Raw genomic sequence first — 17130 nt, 5'->3', positions numbered from 1 at the left:
TTTGTTTGGTGATTTTTCTCTGTTTTTTCTTCTTTTTCCCCTTTTCTCACTCTGTGTTTTTTCTCTCTTTTCCCCTCCCTTTCCTGTCCCCTCTGTTCTTTTTTTTCCCCCTTGTAGACCCGGGCATACGTATAGAATGTGTGGGGCGTTCGCTGGTACTCCATGGCGCCCATAAAAGTCTTATCGTACAACGTTAGAGGCCTAAACACGGCTTTTAAACTACACCAATTGTATCGGGAGCTTCAGCGTGAACTTTGCTCGATCGCTTTTCTACAAGAGACCTATCTCTCTCACTCCACGCATGTTAAGCTGTTCTCCCCGAGTTACCCTACTTGGTTCTATAGCCTCTCGCCTTCAAATAAGACTAAAGGGGTCGCCATTGGGTTCCATAAGGACACCCCCTTCCGACTTGATAAAATGTTTGCTGATGCTGATGGTCGTTTTCTTTTTTTGAGGGGGTCCATAGGTAACACCCGTTGCACACTTGCCAACATATATGCCCCTAACCAGGCTCAGCCTGCTTTCCTGCGTAAAACTTTGTCTGAGCTGGCGGATTTCGCTGATGGCCTGCTTATAGTTGCTGGCGACTTCAACATGGTTTTGGATCCTCTCCTTGACACCTCTAAGGGTAGCTCTAACATCCCTTTCAAACAGATAGCCCGTCTTAAAAAGCAATTGCTCACGCTCCAACTGATTGATGTTTGGCGCATCTTACATCCTAAGGTCACTGACTTCTCTCATTTTTCTAAGGCCCATGACTGCTATTCTAGGATTGACAATATATTCATAGACCATTATCATTTGCCCTTTTTGAAGTCTGCATCTATCGGGTGCTCCACCTTGTCAGACCATGCGCCAGTTATGGCCACACTGCTCCTTCCGTTCCACTAATTGGAAGCTTAATGATTCACTCCTTGCTAACCCCTCGGATGTGACCTATTTATCGTCCGCTTTGTCGCAGTATTTCAGCGATAATGCCTGTGATGATGCCACCCCCTCTTTGATTTGGGAGGCGTACAAGGCCACCATGAGAGGCAAACTGATCGAGCTAGGGACGCGGAGGAAGAAGGAGCAGGGTCAACTGATTGCGGAGCAGCTCGCAAGGGTCGCAGACTTGGAAAAGTCTCATAAACTGTCCCTACATATTTCCCATCTGCAGGCTTTGACAGAGGCTAGGGAGACTTTACACTCATTGCTTGACAAGGCCACTAAACGCCAGTTTCACTTAATTGCTCATAAGCGATATGAGTGGGGCGACAAGCCGGGTAGGCTCCTTGCCAGGTCACTTCGAGAGCAGAAGGTGGCTGCTTTCATACAGAAAGTGAAGCCTCCCAACGGCCCTATGGTTCACTCAACCCCTGCTATTGCTCAGGCTTTCAGGGATTTTTACAGCAAACTCTACCACGTTGAGGGTGACCTTAGCCATCTTCCCCCCTCTGAGAAGCGGAAGCGAATCTGGGCATACCTAAAACAGGCTAATCTCCCGAAACTGTCTAAACGTTCTCTGAAAAAATTGGAGGCCAATTTCTCAGTGGAAGAATTCCAACTAGCTCTGAAATCTACACCGGTGGGCAAGGCACCGGGCCTGGATGGGTTCACAGTGGCCTACTATAAGAAGTTTGCAGATGTGCTACTGCCCCATCTCACTTCATATGCCAACTCGCTTACCGCTCACATCTCTGTTCTACCCAAACCTGGCAAGGACCCAACGGACTGCGGTAGTTACCGCCCCATTTCCCTTTTGAACGTAGACCTTAAGTTGTACTCCAAGGTGCTTACTAATAGGCTTTTGCCACTCATCCCCTCGTGGATTTCTGCAGACCAAACGGGGTTTATCCCCGGGAGAGAGGCTTGGGATAATTCACTCTGCGCCCTCTCCTTACTTCATTTTGTTCGCAGTCAATCCCAGCCCACCCTGTTCTTATCCACTGATGCTGAAAAAGCATTTGACCGGGTGGACTGGGATTATTTGTTGACCACGCTGTGTTTTTTCGGCCTAGGCCCACGGGCTCTATACCGTATTGCGGCATTGTATGCCCAGCCGATGGCTCAGGTTCGTGTCAATGGCCTGTTGAGTACCCCCTTTCCATTGCATAACGGCACTAGGCAGGGGTGCCCGTTGTCCCCTCTGCTCTTTGCTATCTCCCTTGAACCCTTCTTGTCCACTGTTAGGCAATCTAATGATATCCACGGTGTCAAGGTTGGACAGACGGTGCACAAATATGCCGCTTATGCGGACGACATCCTTTTTTTTGTCCAGCAACCGCGTGTTTCGTTGCCGGTTCTGTTGCGGGCCTTCGCCGATTTCCGCCAGCTCTCCAATTTTAAAATTAATATGTCCAAATCCGAAATTCTGAACATAAATCTCCCACGCACACTGGTCGACTCCCTCTCACCACACTTCCCCTTCCAGTGGTGCCCGGTTAAACTGAAATATCTCGGCATTTATCTAACTTCTCATTTACATTCCCTATTTCAACATAATTATATTCCCTTGCTGAATGATATTAAGTCTGATTTGAGGAGATGGTCTTCCCTGCACCATTCTTGGCTGGGGCGGATCAATATCGTGAAGATGAATGTACTACCTCGAATTCTCTTCTTTTTTCAAATGTTGCTGCTGGGTGTGCCTGTGGGCCTCTTCACTTTACTACAGTCTCTCATTATGAAATATGTCTGGCAGGGCAGGCGTCCCAGGATTGCTAGGGCAATGCTATATCGTCCAAAGCATTCTGGGGGGCTTGCACTCCCTAGTATACGTGACTATTTCCGTGCGGTCTCGCTCACCCGCATGTCCGATTGGAAGTATTCATTTCATTCCAAATTGTGGGTTCAGTTGGAATATGACATGTGTGATGCTAACCTTTCTGTAACTCCCTGGATCCCTAGATCTACCCGTGCCCTCTCTTCCACCGCTTCCCCATTAACTTTAGCCACTTTATCAGTTTGGGACAGCCTCCATAGGAAGTTCTCCTGGGCCCACAATTCCCCTCTCATGCCACTCTTGAATCATGCCTACTTCACCCCTGGTCTCCTAGACGCTGGTTTTAAAATGTGGTCCCCGAAGGCTCCGTTATTGCTTCATCATGTGGTTCACTCCAATACTCTGAAACCCTTACACCAGATTCTGGGCCCTAGAAATGCCACGCACATGGACAGGTGGAGACATAGGCAATTGGGTACATTCCTTAACTCCCTGCCACGCCCCTTGAGGGACTCCACTGACCTTAATCCTATTGAGGCCATTCTTCACCCCCGAGGCGCCCCTCTCCACTCTACGTCTCAGTTCTACCAGGCCCTCCTGTCCCTGCAATGCCCTCACTACCCAGATTTCATCCACCAATGAACCTGGGACCTTGACTCCCAGGTATCAGACACTAGAAAGGACAAGGTACTTGCCTTAACTCATATTTCCTCTATTTCGTCCAGAGTGGCTGAATCCAATTATAAGTTGCTCGCTAGGTGGTACTACACCCCCAGGAAACTGCATCATATTTCTCTGGCCATCTCCCCGTTATGTTGGAGGAGCTGCGGAGAAGTTTCTTCACATGCGCACATCTGGTGGTACTGCCCTGTTATTCAGCCTTATTGGTCGGAAATTCTACAACTAATTCAGGATATTACGGAGGTAAAACTTCCAGTTGACCCATGGGTGGTCTTGTTACATGGCACTGCCTCGCCTCTTTCCAAATATAAACGTTCAGTCATACCCCACATGCTTAATGCTTCAAAAGCCTTGATACCTGTTCACTGGGGCTCTTCCAACATCCCCACAGTACGGCAATGGTTGTTAAAGGTGGAAACAACATGTCAGCTAGAGGAACTCACCTTTATTGCTCGAGATAACTTAGACCGCTTCCAATCGACCTGGTATTCCTGGTCGACTTTCAAAACCACCCCGACCTATGTCTCTCTGATCACTAATGGCGTCTCTGACGCCGCTACACCCGATTAATATGTACATGTACATGTTGTAACTTTGACAGCCCGTGGTCTACCCATCCCTCCCCTTCCCCCCCCCTTTTTTTTTTTCTTTTCTTTTTACCTCCTTTTCTCTTTTCTCTATCTTTCCTCCGACATGGATTTTGTTCTCATACTCGTGTTATTTATGGGATGATTACTCGTCTTGAATCAATGCTCTGCAGGATGTGATCTATGCATTCATGTTCTACCGCTTTTCTCGGATACTGCATGACAAATGCTGACCCATTGTATTTATGTTGTGTTGACTTTACAGTTTCTATTCAATATGTTGTGTCGGACTGTTTTGTAACTATTATATGTTACTTTTTCAATAAAAATATATTAAATTAAAAAAAATGATGACAATGTACTGCACTGGTGACAGTATGTACTGTAAAAACAAAGTGAAAAAATATCTTTAATTTCTTAATTTATAAAAAAAAATTGTGACAAAAAATTACAACTTCAAAAAACTAGCCATGCCTATTACTAAGTACTTTACACTGTCTACTTTCCAAAAAGGGGTAATTTAGGAGAGAGATATGTACGGTCCTGGCATTTTAAGGTCCTTAACCGGTTGCCGACCGCCGCACGACTATATACTGCGGCGGTCAGCCCCGGCCAGGCAGAGTGACGTATCGGTACGTCACTCGCCTGTCACTGACTTGCGAGCCTATAGCGAGCGGGCGCGCGCCCGCCGAGGCGCGCGCCCGCCGCGGCTCGTTCACAGGCAAGTCAGTGCGTGTGACCGGCGGACTCGATGTCCGCCGGCCACACTACGATCGCTCCTGTGAAGGGAGAAAGACAGAGCAGCTTGTGTAAACAAGCTGCCTGTCAGTTCTCCCTGTGTAAAAGTAAAGATCTGACCGTTCTACTATGTAGAACGGTTGATCTTTGCTTTTACACCAATAGCAATGTCCCTACACAGTAGAAAGCACGCCCCTAGGACACACTTAACCCCTCCCTTCCCAATAAAGTTAACCCCTTCCCTGCCAGTGTCATTTTTGCAGTAACAGTGCATATGTATAGCACTGATTACTGCAGTAATGTCACTGGTAACCCCAAAAGTGTCAAAAATGTCAGTCAAGGGTCCGATCTGTCCGCCGCAATGTCGCAGTACCGAAAAAAAAATCGCAGATCGCCGCCATTACGCGTTAAAAAAAAAAACACCAAAAATGACAAAAATCTTTCTCTTTGTTAGTAAACGCGATAACTTTTGCGCAAACCAATCAAAATACGCTTTTTGCGATTTTTTTTACCAAACATAGGTAGCATAAAACAAATTGGCCGAAAAATGTTAAAAAATTTTGATTTTTACTTTTTTTTTTGGGGAATTTCATATAAAAAAATGTGAAAAATATTGTTATTTTTGCAAAATTTACGCTCTTTTTTTGTTTATAGCGCGTGATCAAAAAATCGCACAGGTGATCAAATACCACCAAAAGAAAGCTCTGTTTGTGGGAAAAAAAGGACGTCAAATTCGTTTAGGTACAGCGTCGCACGACCGCGCAATTGTCCGTTAAAGTCACGCAGTAAAAAATCGCAAAAAAACCCCTGGTCCTTTAGCAGCCAAATCCTCCGGGGCTTAAGTGGTTAAAGAAATGAGGCCATCAGTACATTAGAATTGATTGCTTTTTAAATACAGTTGAACCCCGAAATTCTCGGGGGTTACGTTCTTTTAGAGCACCCATGAATTGTGAAAATCCGCAAATTTTGGATGCGGTCAAAAAAAATGCCTATCAAAAGATGCAGGGCGCTTGGGCTGCATCTTAGGACTTTAAGAAGAACAAAACAAGAACACGAGAACACTCAGCGAAACATTTGAGATAGCTACATGCGGTACACGGTTATGATGCAGGAATGCTGGGTTGCATCTGCCAGAGATGCATTACAGGGCAGCAGCCAATCATCAAGGATGGAGGACAGGGCAGCAAGCAAAGAGAAAAGAATAACACTCTCAGATTGACTACTTCCAAACCTCTCGCCTCTGAGTACAGGGGTATTTCACCATTCCAAGCTGCGTTTTCCTCCATGGTTGCTTTGTGTTCTCTCTACAGTACTAAAAATGTATACAGTATTATATTTTATTAAAAAAACTGTAAAAAAAATGCAGAGGATATTTGCGGTTTTCACGAAATTGTGGGGGTTTCCACAAACAATTAACTTTCTCGCATAAAAAAACAGGAGACCCAACAAGGTACGAGCCGCTGTAGAGTAAGACAATGCATTAACAAGTCCCAGAATGCAAACCTCAACCTTAGGTGGTATGGGAATGGTAGTCAATCAGGTAATGAAATCCAGGACCTCAAACCAAAACGATTGTAAGGGCAGGCAATGTCATATTATATGAGTGTACGTGGGTGCATACGACTGGCAACGCCAGCATGTCCCCGGTACATCTGGGAATATCCTATGCAATCTAGTCGGTGTCAGTTCGAATTTGTGTAAGATTTAAATTGAACCAAACGGTCTCTGGAAGAGACCAATTGTTTTAAGGGTTAGTCCTAGAAATCCTCCCAGCCCTCCGAGTCCAGCCCAGGCACCTCTGCCACCCAGAATGCTTGCAACCCCTCCAGACCCATATGCACACTCGGCAGTAAGGTACCATAGATAGAGGAGAGCGGCTTTTTAAAAGTCACATCACGAAGGAGCGTCTCTAGGTCTGCTTGAGTAATATCGAGAGGGGTGATACTAAACTGTACCCGGAAGGCATGGACGAGCTGCAGAAACTGTGAGAAATAGGATTTGGACAAGGAGAACCTGGACTTGAGCTGATCAAAAGTCGCCAGCGTATTCCCCTGGCATATCTGAGACAGGTAACAAATGCCCCTAGAGGCCCATATGGCGGGATCTGGAATAGAAAATAATTTATGGAATTCTGGATTCAACCACAGAGGAGAATTCGGGGAGTGACGATTGGATCCGCCTCTCGCATAGGGGACCATCAGAAACCACGCCTTAATTACCGTTTTCATGGAAGTTGTAAGGGGATGGGGGGCTTTAGCACCGTGAAACAGTACATTACGTAGCGCCTTGTGAGATCCAACTAGGGCTGCCTCAAGGGCAACTGCTGAGTTGGAAGTATCCGACAGCAACCAGTTATGGGCATGTGTCACTAGACCAGCAACATAATATAAAAGTAAATCAGGGCAAGCCAGACCACCCTTAGTCCAAGGCCTCTGTAATAAAGAGAGCCTGAAACAAGGGGGACAGAGCACCAAAGGAAAGCAATAATATGAGAACCTAATTGTTTGAATATCCTTTTCGGAATCCATATGGGCCCAGGCATGATATTTAAAGGAATTTTTATAGTTTCACTTTAGGCCTTAAAATCAGTAAATCACTGCTCCTTTAAAAATGATCATTTTTTTGTTTAATGTTTGTATTGGTACATGTTCCCCAGGTCAGTACCCAGACCCCCATATACTTTTTTTTTGGGCAATAACTTGCATTTAAGCTTTTAAAATAAGGACTTTTGGTTTTTGATGTTCAAGTCCTATAGACTTCAATGGATTTTGTTTGTTCAAACAAGCGTTTCCCCTGTTCGCGGTGTTCTGGTGCAAACCGAACAGGGGGGTGTTTGGCTCATCACTACTGTAGATGATGCTGTGGTTATGTAAGATTTTAGTAAGAGGCGTAAGTTTCTTCCTATTCATTGCTGTCTGCTGAGAAATATCAGTGTATAAGGAGATCCCAGTAAATTTGTACTACCAGACCTTGCTTTGCTGCCGCCATGACTCGCTCTTTTACGTGGTAATAGTGGATACATGCTAGGGTATCCCTGGGCGCAGTGTCCGGCAGGAATTTAGGTTTGGGAATGCGGTGGGCCCTGTCCACGCACAATTCAATATCTGTCAAAATCGTGATGAGTGCCTTCATGAGGCATTGAATAAAGCTGGTCAGATCCATGGGGGGTATAGATTCAGGTATCCTTCTAAATGGTATGTTATTCCACCTCGAGCGGTCTTCTAGGTCCGCTATCTTGTTTTGGAGGAGCTGGATCTCAGATTCTTGATCAGTATAGGCGTCAACGAGGTCATTATGTGCAACATATAGGTCCGCCATTTTGGACTCCAAGTGTTGGATTTTGTTAAAGTGGGTTCGTATCATTCGGGAGTGCAAACATCTCAGAGAAATCACTGAACAGGGTTCTCCTAAAGGAGATGAGCATATTTCTCAGTGTGTTCTCTGAAACTGCCTGGTCTGTGGCTGGTAACAGCTCAATCAGTGGTTCTGAGGGTCCTCCCTTTGTGTGTGCTTGAGGCATACTATGCTCCAGCCCAGGGGATAGCTCATCTTTCTCCCTACGCTGCCTGATCTTAGCTGGGCTGCTTGCAGTAGGTGTGGAGAGGGGGTCGTCCATCTGGTTATTATTGTGTCTCCCCATGTTTGTGTGCTCCTGCTGTGTGCGGGCCATTCTGTCGATGCCATCTTGCCTACCTCGTGGAGCGGCTGCTGGGTAAAAGTCTGTGAGGCACTGGGGTGGCTTATTCGACTTCCTCCGCTTCAACGTGTCCTGGGGTTGAATGACAGCAGAGGGATCCGGTGCAGTTCCTCAGGCGCTTCTCCCTTCAGTTGCTGTGAGTTGTGGGATCGAGGTACACCACTCCGATGGTGGATTCAGATCACACCCTCTTTATTCATGCTGTGAGTTGTTAACGGCGTGAGGCTCGAAGAGCTCCCTGTTATGCGGCCATCTTCTCCGCCGGCCCGGACATTCCCCCCCTTTTTATATTTTTTACAAGCAAAGTACAGGTATGTCATTACTTTCAGTAATTTTACCTATGTTTTTCTTTTACTATTTATTTGGTTGGGGGTTTTCTGTAATGTTATGGGTCCCCGCGTTTGCTTCTTTTGGGGAAGCCCATGTCCCGGTGACTCATCTGATGTGGTTCTGTATATTAGACACAATATGCCAACTTGCCAATTTGAAAAGTAGAGGCTATTATATGGGAAGTTTTTTGAGAACTATGTATCACAGCTATTTTTGACACCTGTAAGCTCTAGTTTACATCAAGTGCATTGTAGCTAATGCTATTGTTTCGCTACACAAAGTGATGAACTTAAGCTCCAGATGAAGCATACATGCGAAACGTGTTGAGTTGTATTGAGCTCACACTCAAAAAATCATCTGTACCTGTGATGACCACATCTACAGATCCCCTTGGAGGATAGTGGTACCTGCCTGTCCCCTATGATGGACCTTCTCAATGTGGACAACATCAGAGATAACTATTCTATTTTTACATGCTTTCATGCATTAGTTTATTAATTATTTTGGTTCTTTTTGCTTTTCTTTTTTGTTGCTTTTTTTGCTGTTTACAGAATTGCCGGAATATTGTTGCCATATAGGCTATGTTTCTGTTTTTAAACTTTACAATAATAAATGTTTATTTGTTATACATTTGTGCCGATAAATTCCATGTTTTCGTCTTAATGTTTTCAGCTTTAATGTTAGGATGTGGCACTTCTCTACAATACACATGCACTCAGAGGACTGCCAGCTGGTAGTGCATCCCTTTTTTATTAAAACAAGTGGACAAAGAAAACCAACCACCCATGGACTGTCCAGCTGATAATTATGTGGACATCGAGCCAAAAACAAACAAACACACCATGCCCCGTGACAGGTATCGCTGGCTGAAAAAAGTTTTCATCAGTCCCAACACTGATTTTTCTGGTCTGGATATCACAGGAGATGACATTTCCCTCCACACACCGTTGGAATACTTCCAGAAGTTTGTGTCTGAAGACATGATTAAGGCTTTGACACAAAACTTTCAGACACATGGAATATCTGTAAACACCACTGCAAAGGAAATTGTAAAAATGTTTGGCATGTACCTGAAGATGGCCTAGTACATATGGCTGGAACCCATATGTATTGGGAGACAGAGACACGGTACTCCCCTGTTGCTGATGTGATGCCACGCAACAAATTCCAATTACTCTTGACGTCATTACATTTTGTAAACAACATGACATTATCTGAGATGGAAAAGAAAGACAAACTATGGAAACTCAGACAATGACTTGATTCATTCAGAGAGAAATGCGTTCGCTTCTGCGTGCAAGCACGGAGGGACAGGCGCTTTAATTTTTTTTTCCCTAATTATTTTATTTATTTTAATTATTTATTTTTTTTCAAATATTTTATTTATGAAAGAGAACAAACATAGAAGATCTACTAATTACAGTATTGACAATGTTGGACAACGATACAAAATCAATAATGATAACCTTCATCCACCAAAAAACAAAAAAGAAAAAAAAAGCCAAAATAGTATATATCACAAATGTAGCAATAAGAGTAAGATACCTGCCTAGGTAGCAACCAAAGTCAACCCAACAGTTTTGAATATTAATTTATACATTTTGCTACTGTCCGACCTACGGAAATCAGTTCGTCTCCTTCTTAATTTTCTAAAGCAAGAAGGAAAAAAGCAAAAAAAGAAAAGGAAAAAGGAAGAAAAGAAGAGAGAGAAAAAAAAAAAAAAGAGGCTTCATTGGACACAACTAGGAAATCTATTTACATTGAGATTCCGATTCCCTAGTCTTTAGGGTCGGTTAAGACTACTGACCTCGTGGGGCATGCTAGAGTCCGCCCTTGTTCTGATGAAAGAAAGAGGTTCCAAGAACCCCACGTCTTATTATAAAGTTCCTTTTTAAATTGAGCATGGAGACGTAGGTTTTCCATTTTATTAGTGTCTTCGATTTTACGAATACAGTCACTGATCGTTGGGGAAAACTGTGTCTTCCAGAATTGAGGTATGCACGACTTAGCTGCATTCAAAATATGGAACAGGATAGATTTCCTGTAACTCCCAAAGGGCAACGTGGAGATATGTAGTAAAAAAAAACACGGGATTATTCGGAATATCCCCATCGGTAAATTCTTGAGCTAGATCGTACACCTCACCCCAAAAGTGTGATAGCCGTGGGCACGACCAGAAAATATGAAAAAAGTTCCCGACCCCCCCTGGCATCTCCAGCAGAGGTCTGGAGTACTTGATGAGAATTTATGCGGCATTGAGGGGACCCGGTACCACCTCGTTAACAGTTTGTAATTCATTTCCTGTATCTTGGTGCAAATCGGAATTTTCAGGGCTAATGTTAATATTTCCTGTTCTTGCTTCATCGTGAGACTACAGTTCAAGTCCCTCTCCCATTTATCCAGACAGGGCAAGCGTTTACCCTCTGGTGGTAGATACAATAAGTAATAGACCTTGGAGAGTAGGATCGGTATCACGCCACTACCTGCGCAATACCGTTCAAATAGCGTTAGGTCTCTGCTTAATTGCTCAGGGGCTGGAAAAGAGTACAGGTAGTGGTGCAGCTGAATAGCATTCCAGAAAGGTAATCGAAAAGGACCCATTATGTCAGTTAGTCGTGCAATTGTAGGCCAATGCCCTTCAATCACAAAATTTGAGGCCTGAAGATATCTATTTTTTTTCAAGTCTCGCAGAGGATGGTCCGATATCCCTGGAGAAAAAGCTGGATTGCCCAATACCAGCATTAAGGGGGAATCACTTGATGTTAACAACGATCGTTTTATTAATAAGGACAGAACCCTTAACGTTGGGCCAATTGTAGGGTGTTGCACCAGATCTTGAGGCAGATAATTGTAGCACCACGGTGCACCTCCCAAGTCTACCTTTGACTGTGATTGTTCAATGTATGCCCATAATTTGAAACTGGAATGACGTCTTCAATCAACAATTCTGGCCAAGTGGGTTGCCTGGTAGTATTTACGAACGTCCGGTAGGGCTAAGCCTCCTTTTGATTTTGGCCAGGTCAAAAGAGCATGGGAAATACAGGGTTTCTTGTTGGCCCAAATAAATCGAATAAATAGTGAGTGTACTCTTTTAAAGAAGGGTGAAGGGATGGCAATAGGTAATGTTTGAAATAGGTAAAGCAACTTCGGGAGTATGCACATCTTTAAGAGATTGCATCTCCCGAACCAAGAGTGTAGAACGTGTTGCCACCTTTCCAGCATTTCACTGATACGAATTAACAGTGGAGGAAAGTTCACCGAATAGGTTGTAGAAAGATCCGGAGGTATATAAATACCCAGAAAAAAACCAATTTAGTGGTATGTCCTACCAAGGGGAGGCATATCCACTAAAGACCAACTAAGGACACTGCTGCCAGATATTATAGTGAAAAAAGGTTTCAATTTTTATTTAGGCACTTGTGCCTGTGCAAAGAAAAAAGTTTACAGAGGTAATCAAGGACACACTGTACAATAACATATTAAAACATGTTAAAAAAGTGGCACCCCGTACAAGGGGAAAGAAGCATACAACAGATACAATGGAAATACTGATGCAGCGAGCCGAGAAGCTCCCACGTCTGTTGACGTATTGATGAGATGTATACCTCAGCTAATATGCTAGGACCATGTATGAGTTGAACACAACGCCAGGCAGATATCGACAGGGGAGTCGGTATATGTGCCTGGTGGTGTGTGTGGACTAACTAAGGATGCATCCAATATGATTTCCCTAGGAGTACTCCTGTGAGAGCAGAACCTGGCACCTTGTGAACTGTCCCTTAAGTATATGGACAGTAATTTATTTATTGGTGACAGTAGTCCTCTATGAATGGGGGGCCAGGATAACTGCTTGCTCCAAAGGGAGGAAGGAAACACAGGAGATCCCACCGGGATATAGCAGGGGGATGAGAGGAAAGATAATGTCGTGGGGACTCCAGAGCCGGTTCCAGTGTAGAAAGGAATGCCAGGTATGAAATGTCAGATAAGCGGCCCAACAATGCTGAATATGGAAATCACTTAGGCGACCAAGGAGATGATGTGTCGCGGGAAGGGAGGCACAGTTTACCTGGGTGTATCTTCCATCTATGGATACCGGATGGAGGTTCTTGTCCTAACCTCATGTAAGTCCAGGGCTCTGTCCAGGTCCCGCTAGTCTGCACTGCCCGGTTCGGTGTTCGGCTGCGGCGTTCAACCCTCACTGGAGCTACCACGGCATAAGGACTTTCACTTCCTGGACGGAGTGACCGACGTCACTTCCGATAGCCGAGTCCTCCGGGCGCTTAAAGGGGAACAGCCGCAATTCACATCCTAAGGAGTCGTGGATACTCGGGCAGAGTTTGCAGAAGGGGGGACCATAAGGTGCGGGGTGCCACAACGCCACACGCTGACGCGTTTCACCGACAGGCAACCGACACATCATCTCCTTGGTCGCCTAAGTGATTTCCATATTCAGCATTGTTGGGCCGCTTATCTGACATTTCATACCTGGCATTCCTTTCTACACTGGAACCGGCTCTGGAGTCCCCACGACATTATCTTTCCTCTCATCCCCCTGCTATATCCCGGTGGGATCTCCTGTGTTTCCTTCCTCCCTTTGGAGCAAGCAGTTATCCCAGCCCCCCATTCATAGAGGACTACTGTCACCAATAAATAAATTACTGTCCATATACTTAAGGGACAATTCACAAGGTGCCAGGTTCTGCTCTCACAGGAGTACTCCTAGGGAAATCATATTGGATGCATCCTTAGTTAGTCCACACACACCACCAGGCACATATACCGACTCTCCTGTCGATATCTGCCTGGCGTTGTGTTCAACTCATACATGGTCCTAGCATATTAGCTGAGGTATACATCTCATCAATACGTCAACAGACGTGGGAGCTTCTCGGCTCACTGCATCAGTATTTCCATTGTATCTGTTGTATGCTTCTTTCCCCTTGTACGGGGTGCCACTTTTTTAACATGTTTTAATATGTTATTGTACAGTGTGTCCTTGATTACCTCTGTAAACTTTTTTCTTTGCACAGGCACAAGTGCCTAAATAAAAATTGAAACCTTTTTTCACTATAATATCTGGCAGCAGTGTCCTTAGTTGGTCTTCAGTGGATATGCCTCCCCTTGGTAGGACATACCACTAAATTGTTTTTTTTCATGTTATGTTTTTTCCAACGGCCACTAACTGTCCCCTCTGGCTTACTAGCCTAAACCCCTGATCACATGACTATTCTGTGTACCAGGTCCTAACATTACTGTGACCCATTCAAGATCACCAACCATTGATTTTTTCCATATAAATACCCAGGTATCGAAGGGCTGTATCGGTCCATCGGAACGGTAAGGTAGACTTAAGATGGGATAAAGAGCATGGAGTTATTCCAATTGCCATAGCCTCCGATTTGTTAAAATTTATTTTTAGATTAGATAGCCTGCCGTAGTTCTCGAATTCACGTAAAAGGTTCAGAGTGGATATCATAGGTCTGGCTAAAGAGAATAAAAGGTCATCAGCATATGCTGAGACCTTATACTCGGCATTCTCTACAAATATCCCCGTGATGTCAGCATTAAGCCGTACTTTACGCAGAAAGGGCTCCAGAGAAAGCACAAAAAGTAAAGGGGACAGCGGACACCCTTGACGCGTACCATTAGCTATCTGGAAGGGGTCAGAGAGGAGTCCGTTGGCCTTCACCTGAGCAGAGGGATTAGAGTAAACCTGGGAAATCCACAAGATCATATTTGAGCCTAATCCAATATGACGTAGGACCGAGAACATGAACCGCCAATCAAATCGATCGAATGCTTTTTCGGCGTCAGTGCTGAGACAAATACTAGGAATGGCAGTTTTCGACACAGTATGGACCAGGTTCAGCACTTTAATAGTATAGTCTCTTGCCTCCCTCTTTGGGATGAATCCCACCTGGTCTAGGTGGACCAGTGAATCCAGATGAGGTGAAAGTCGTAATGCCAATAGTTTAGTAAAAATTTTCAGATCGGTGTTTAAGAGTGATATTGGACGATAGCTGCCACACGCTGCCAAGTCCTTTCCTTCCTTAGGAATAAGGGAAATATGCGCCTTCATGGTGTCACGGTGTAAAGAAGCGGTGGATCCCAGGTCATTAAGAAGGCTAACCATATGGGGGCCTAGTACCTGAAAGAATTTCCTGTAATAATGTACTGTAAAGCCATCCGGACCCGGAGCAGAGTCTACCTTAAGAGTTTTTAATGCCACGCTAAGTTCCTCTAATGATATTGGTGTCTCGAGCTCGCGCTGTACATCAGCCGAAAGAACTGATAGCTCAGATGTTGTAATATATTCCTCCATTTGTACTATTGGAACATTACTGTCTGGCAAGTCATATAAGGATGCAAAAAACTCATGAAAAGTCCATGTGATCTGTTGTGGGAGGGACATCTTCTGTCCTGATGGTGAAAGTATATGAGGGATGTAAGCAGCCTTCCTTTGTTCGCGAACTGTTCACGCTAGTAACTTTCCGCATTTATTTCCCGAGATATATGAATGCTGGCGGCATCTCTGCAGGTCTGCCCTTGCTTTGGAGTACAGGAGATCAGTGACTTGTTTACGTAACGCAAACAACTTCTGTTCTGTACCCATGTTTTGGCATCTTTTATGTGCTAATTCTAGCTCGTGGAATTTCAATAGAAGAGAATTCAGGGTCGAATGTCTCATTTTCTTAATCTGGGCACCGTTTTTGATAAGGATCCCCCTAATTACCGCCTTATGCGCCTCCCACACCATGCCCCTTGTCACAATCCAGGGTCTCATTTATAGCAAAATAGGCGGACAGTTCCTGAAGAACCTCCTCAGTAACTGTTGGAGACTGTAACAGACTCTCGTTAAGTCGCCAAAACCGAGTACCCGTTAAAGAGGCCTCAGAAAGAACGTAAATTAGAGTAATAGCTGCGTGGTCTGAATACGTAATAGAATCTATACTAGTCGTCTTAACTGCGTGCAGGTGGCGGTGTGGGATCAAAAAAAAAATCAATCCTAGAGTAGGATCTATGGGGGTGGGAGTAGAACGTGTAGTCCCTTTCGCCTGAATGCTGTAGGCGCCATATGTCTATCAATTGTAAGTCATGTATAATCTGGAGGATCCGTTTGTGTACTCCCGGGGGGGCTGAGGAACGTCCTACGGACGTATCAGCTGTAGGAATTAGAGGTATATTAAAGTCACCTCCAGCGATCAGAATCCCTTCTGAGAATGTTGATAGTTTAGAAAGAGTGCATGTAATAAAATTATCTTGTTTATCATTAGGTGCATACAATGTAGCAAGAGTCACCACGACATCACCCACCTTGCCCCTGAGAAACAGGAAACGACCCTCTTCCTCCTTACAACTCTGTGTTAAAGTCCACCGAACCCCAGAAGAGATTAATATAGACACTCCCTTCGCTTTTGTTGTCTTACTCGTGGAATGATATGTCAATGGATAGTAACGATTTCCAAAAAACGGAAGTCGGTCTTCCCTGAAATGCGTCTCCTGAATAAAGGCTATGTCCACCATACGTTGTTTAGGATCGTTAAGCAATAGTCTACGTTTTTCAGGGGCATTGAGCCCTTTTATATTTAGGGAAAGAAATCTTAGTGTGTCCATGAAGTCTCTTGTAAAGAGAGAAAGAAAAGAAAGAGAAAAAAAAAAAAAACACCTACCCCTGTCTAGGGGAGGAACCTAAATTCGCAGACACCCTGCGATATGCGCACTGAGGTTACCCTAAAAAAAAAAAAAAAAAAATGCGCAGGCCTAAGGAGGGAGGTGGGTAGGTTAGGAACGGATAGATATAGCATCCGGTCCCTGCCCACCCGGTCCACTTATTGGTCATATCTGCCCATAAGCCCTAAATAGGGTGTACCTAATGAGATATGACAATATTTATTTATGTAGCGCTTTTGAAGTCACAAAAAAATACTGAAAGACCCAGCGCACACAGGAAGAAGAATGAGAACCAGAAATACAAAAGGAGTAGGAGAAAGAGATTATACCTCTAGTGCCATCATATTTACCACTGACCATAAAAAAGTAAAGAAAGAAAAAAAAGAGACAAAAGCCATTAGGTGGGGGGGGGGGGGGGGGAGTTGTCCCTGATGTCCTTTATGGCCCACACTTAAACTGGATAGTGGATGGAGAAAACAAGTGCCCAAGTGGGCATGGTCTCCCCCATAAGCTCTCTGGGCCTACCGCCTCGGTCCTACCCGTCCCAAACAGCCAATTCCACCCTTCCATTCCATACCTCATCCCCCCAATGATCCAACACAGACGGTGGTCTTCCCAGGGCACCGCTCAAGTGCGCAGGACTCCAGGTCCCGCGCTATAGCCGTCCCAATCCGCAAACAATCAATGTGCCAAGTTTAGGGCATAGTTAACAAAAGCCGATT

The sequence above is a fragment of the Pelophylax lessonae genome (assembly GCF_965119305.1).
Source record: "Pelophylax lessonae genome assembly, chromosome: 13".
Classification (NCBI taxonomy): domain Eukaryota; kingdom Metazoa; phylum Chordata; class Amphibia; order Anura; family Ranidae; genus Pelophylax; species Pelophylax lessonae.
The sequence above is the reverse complement of the archived record's forward strand: the minus strand, read 5'-3'. Positions refer to the sequence as shown.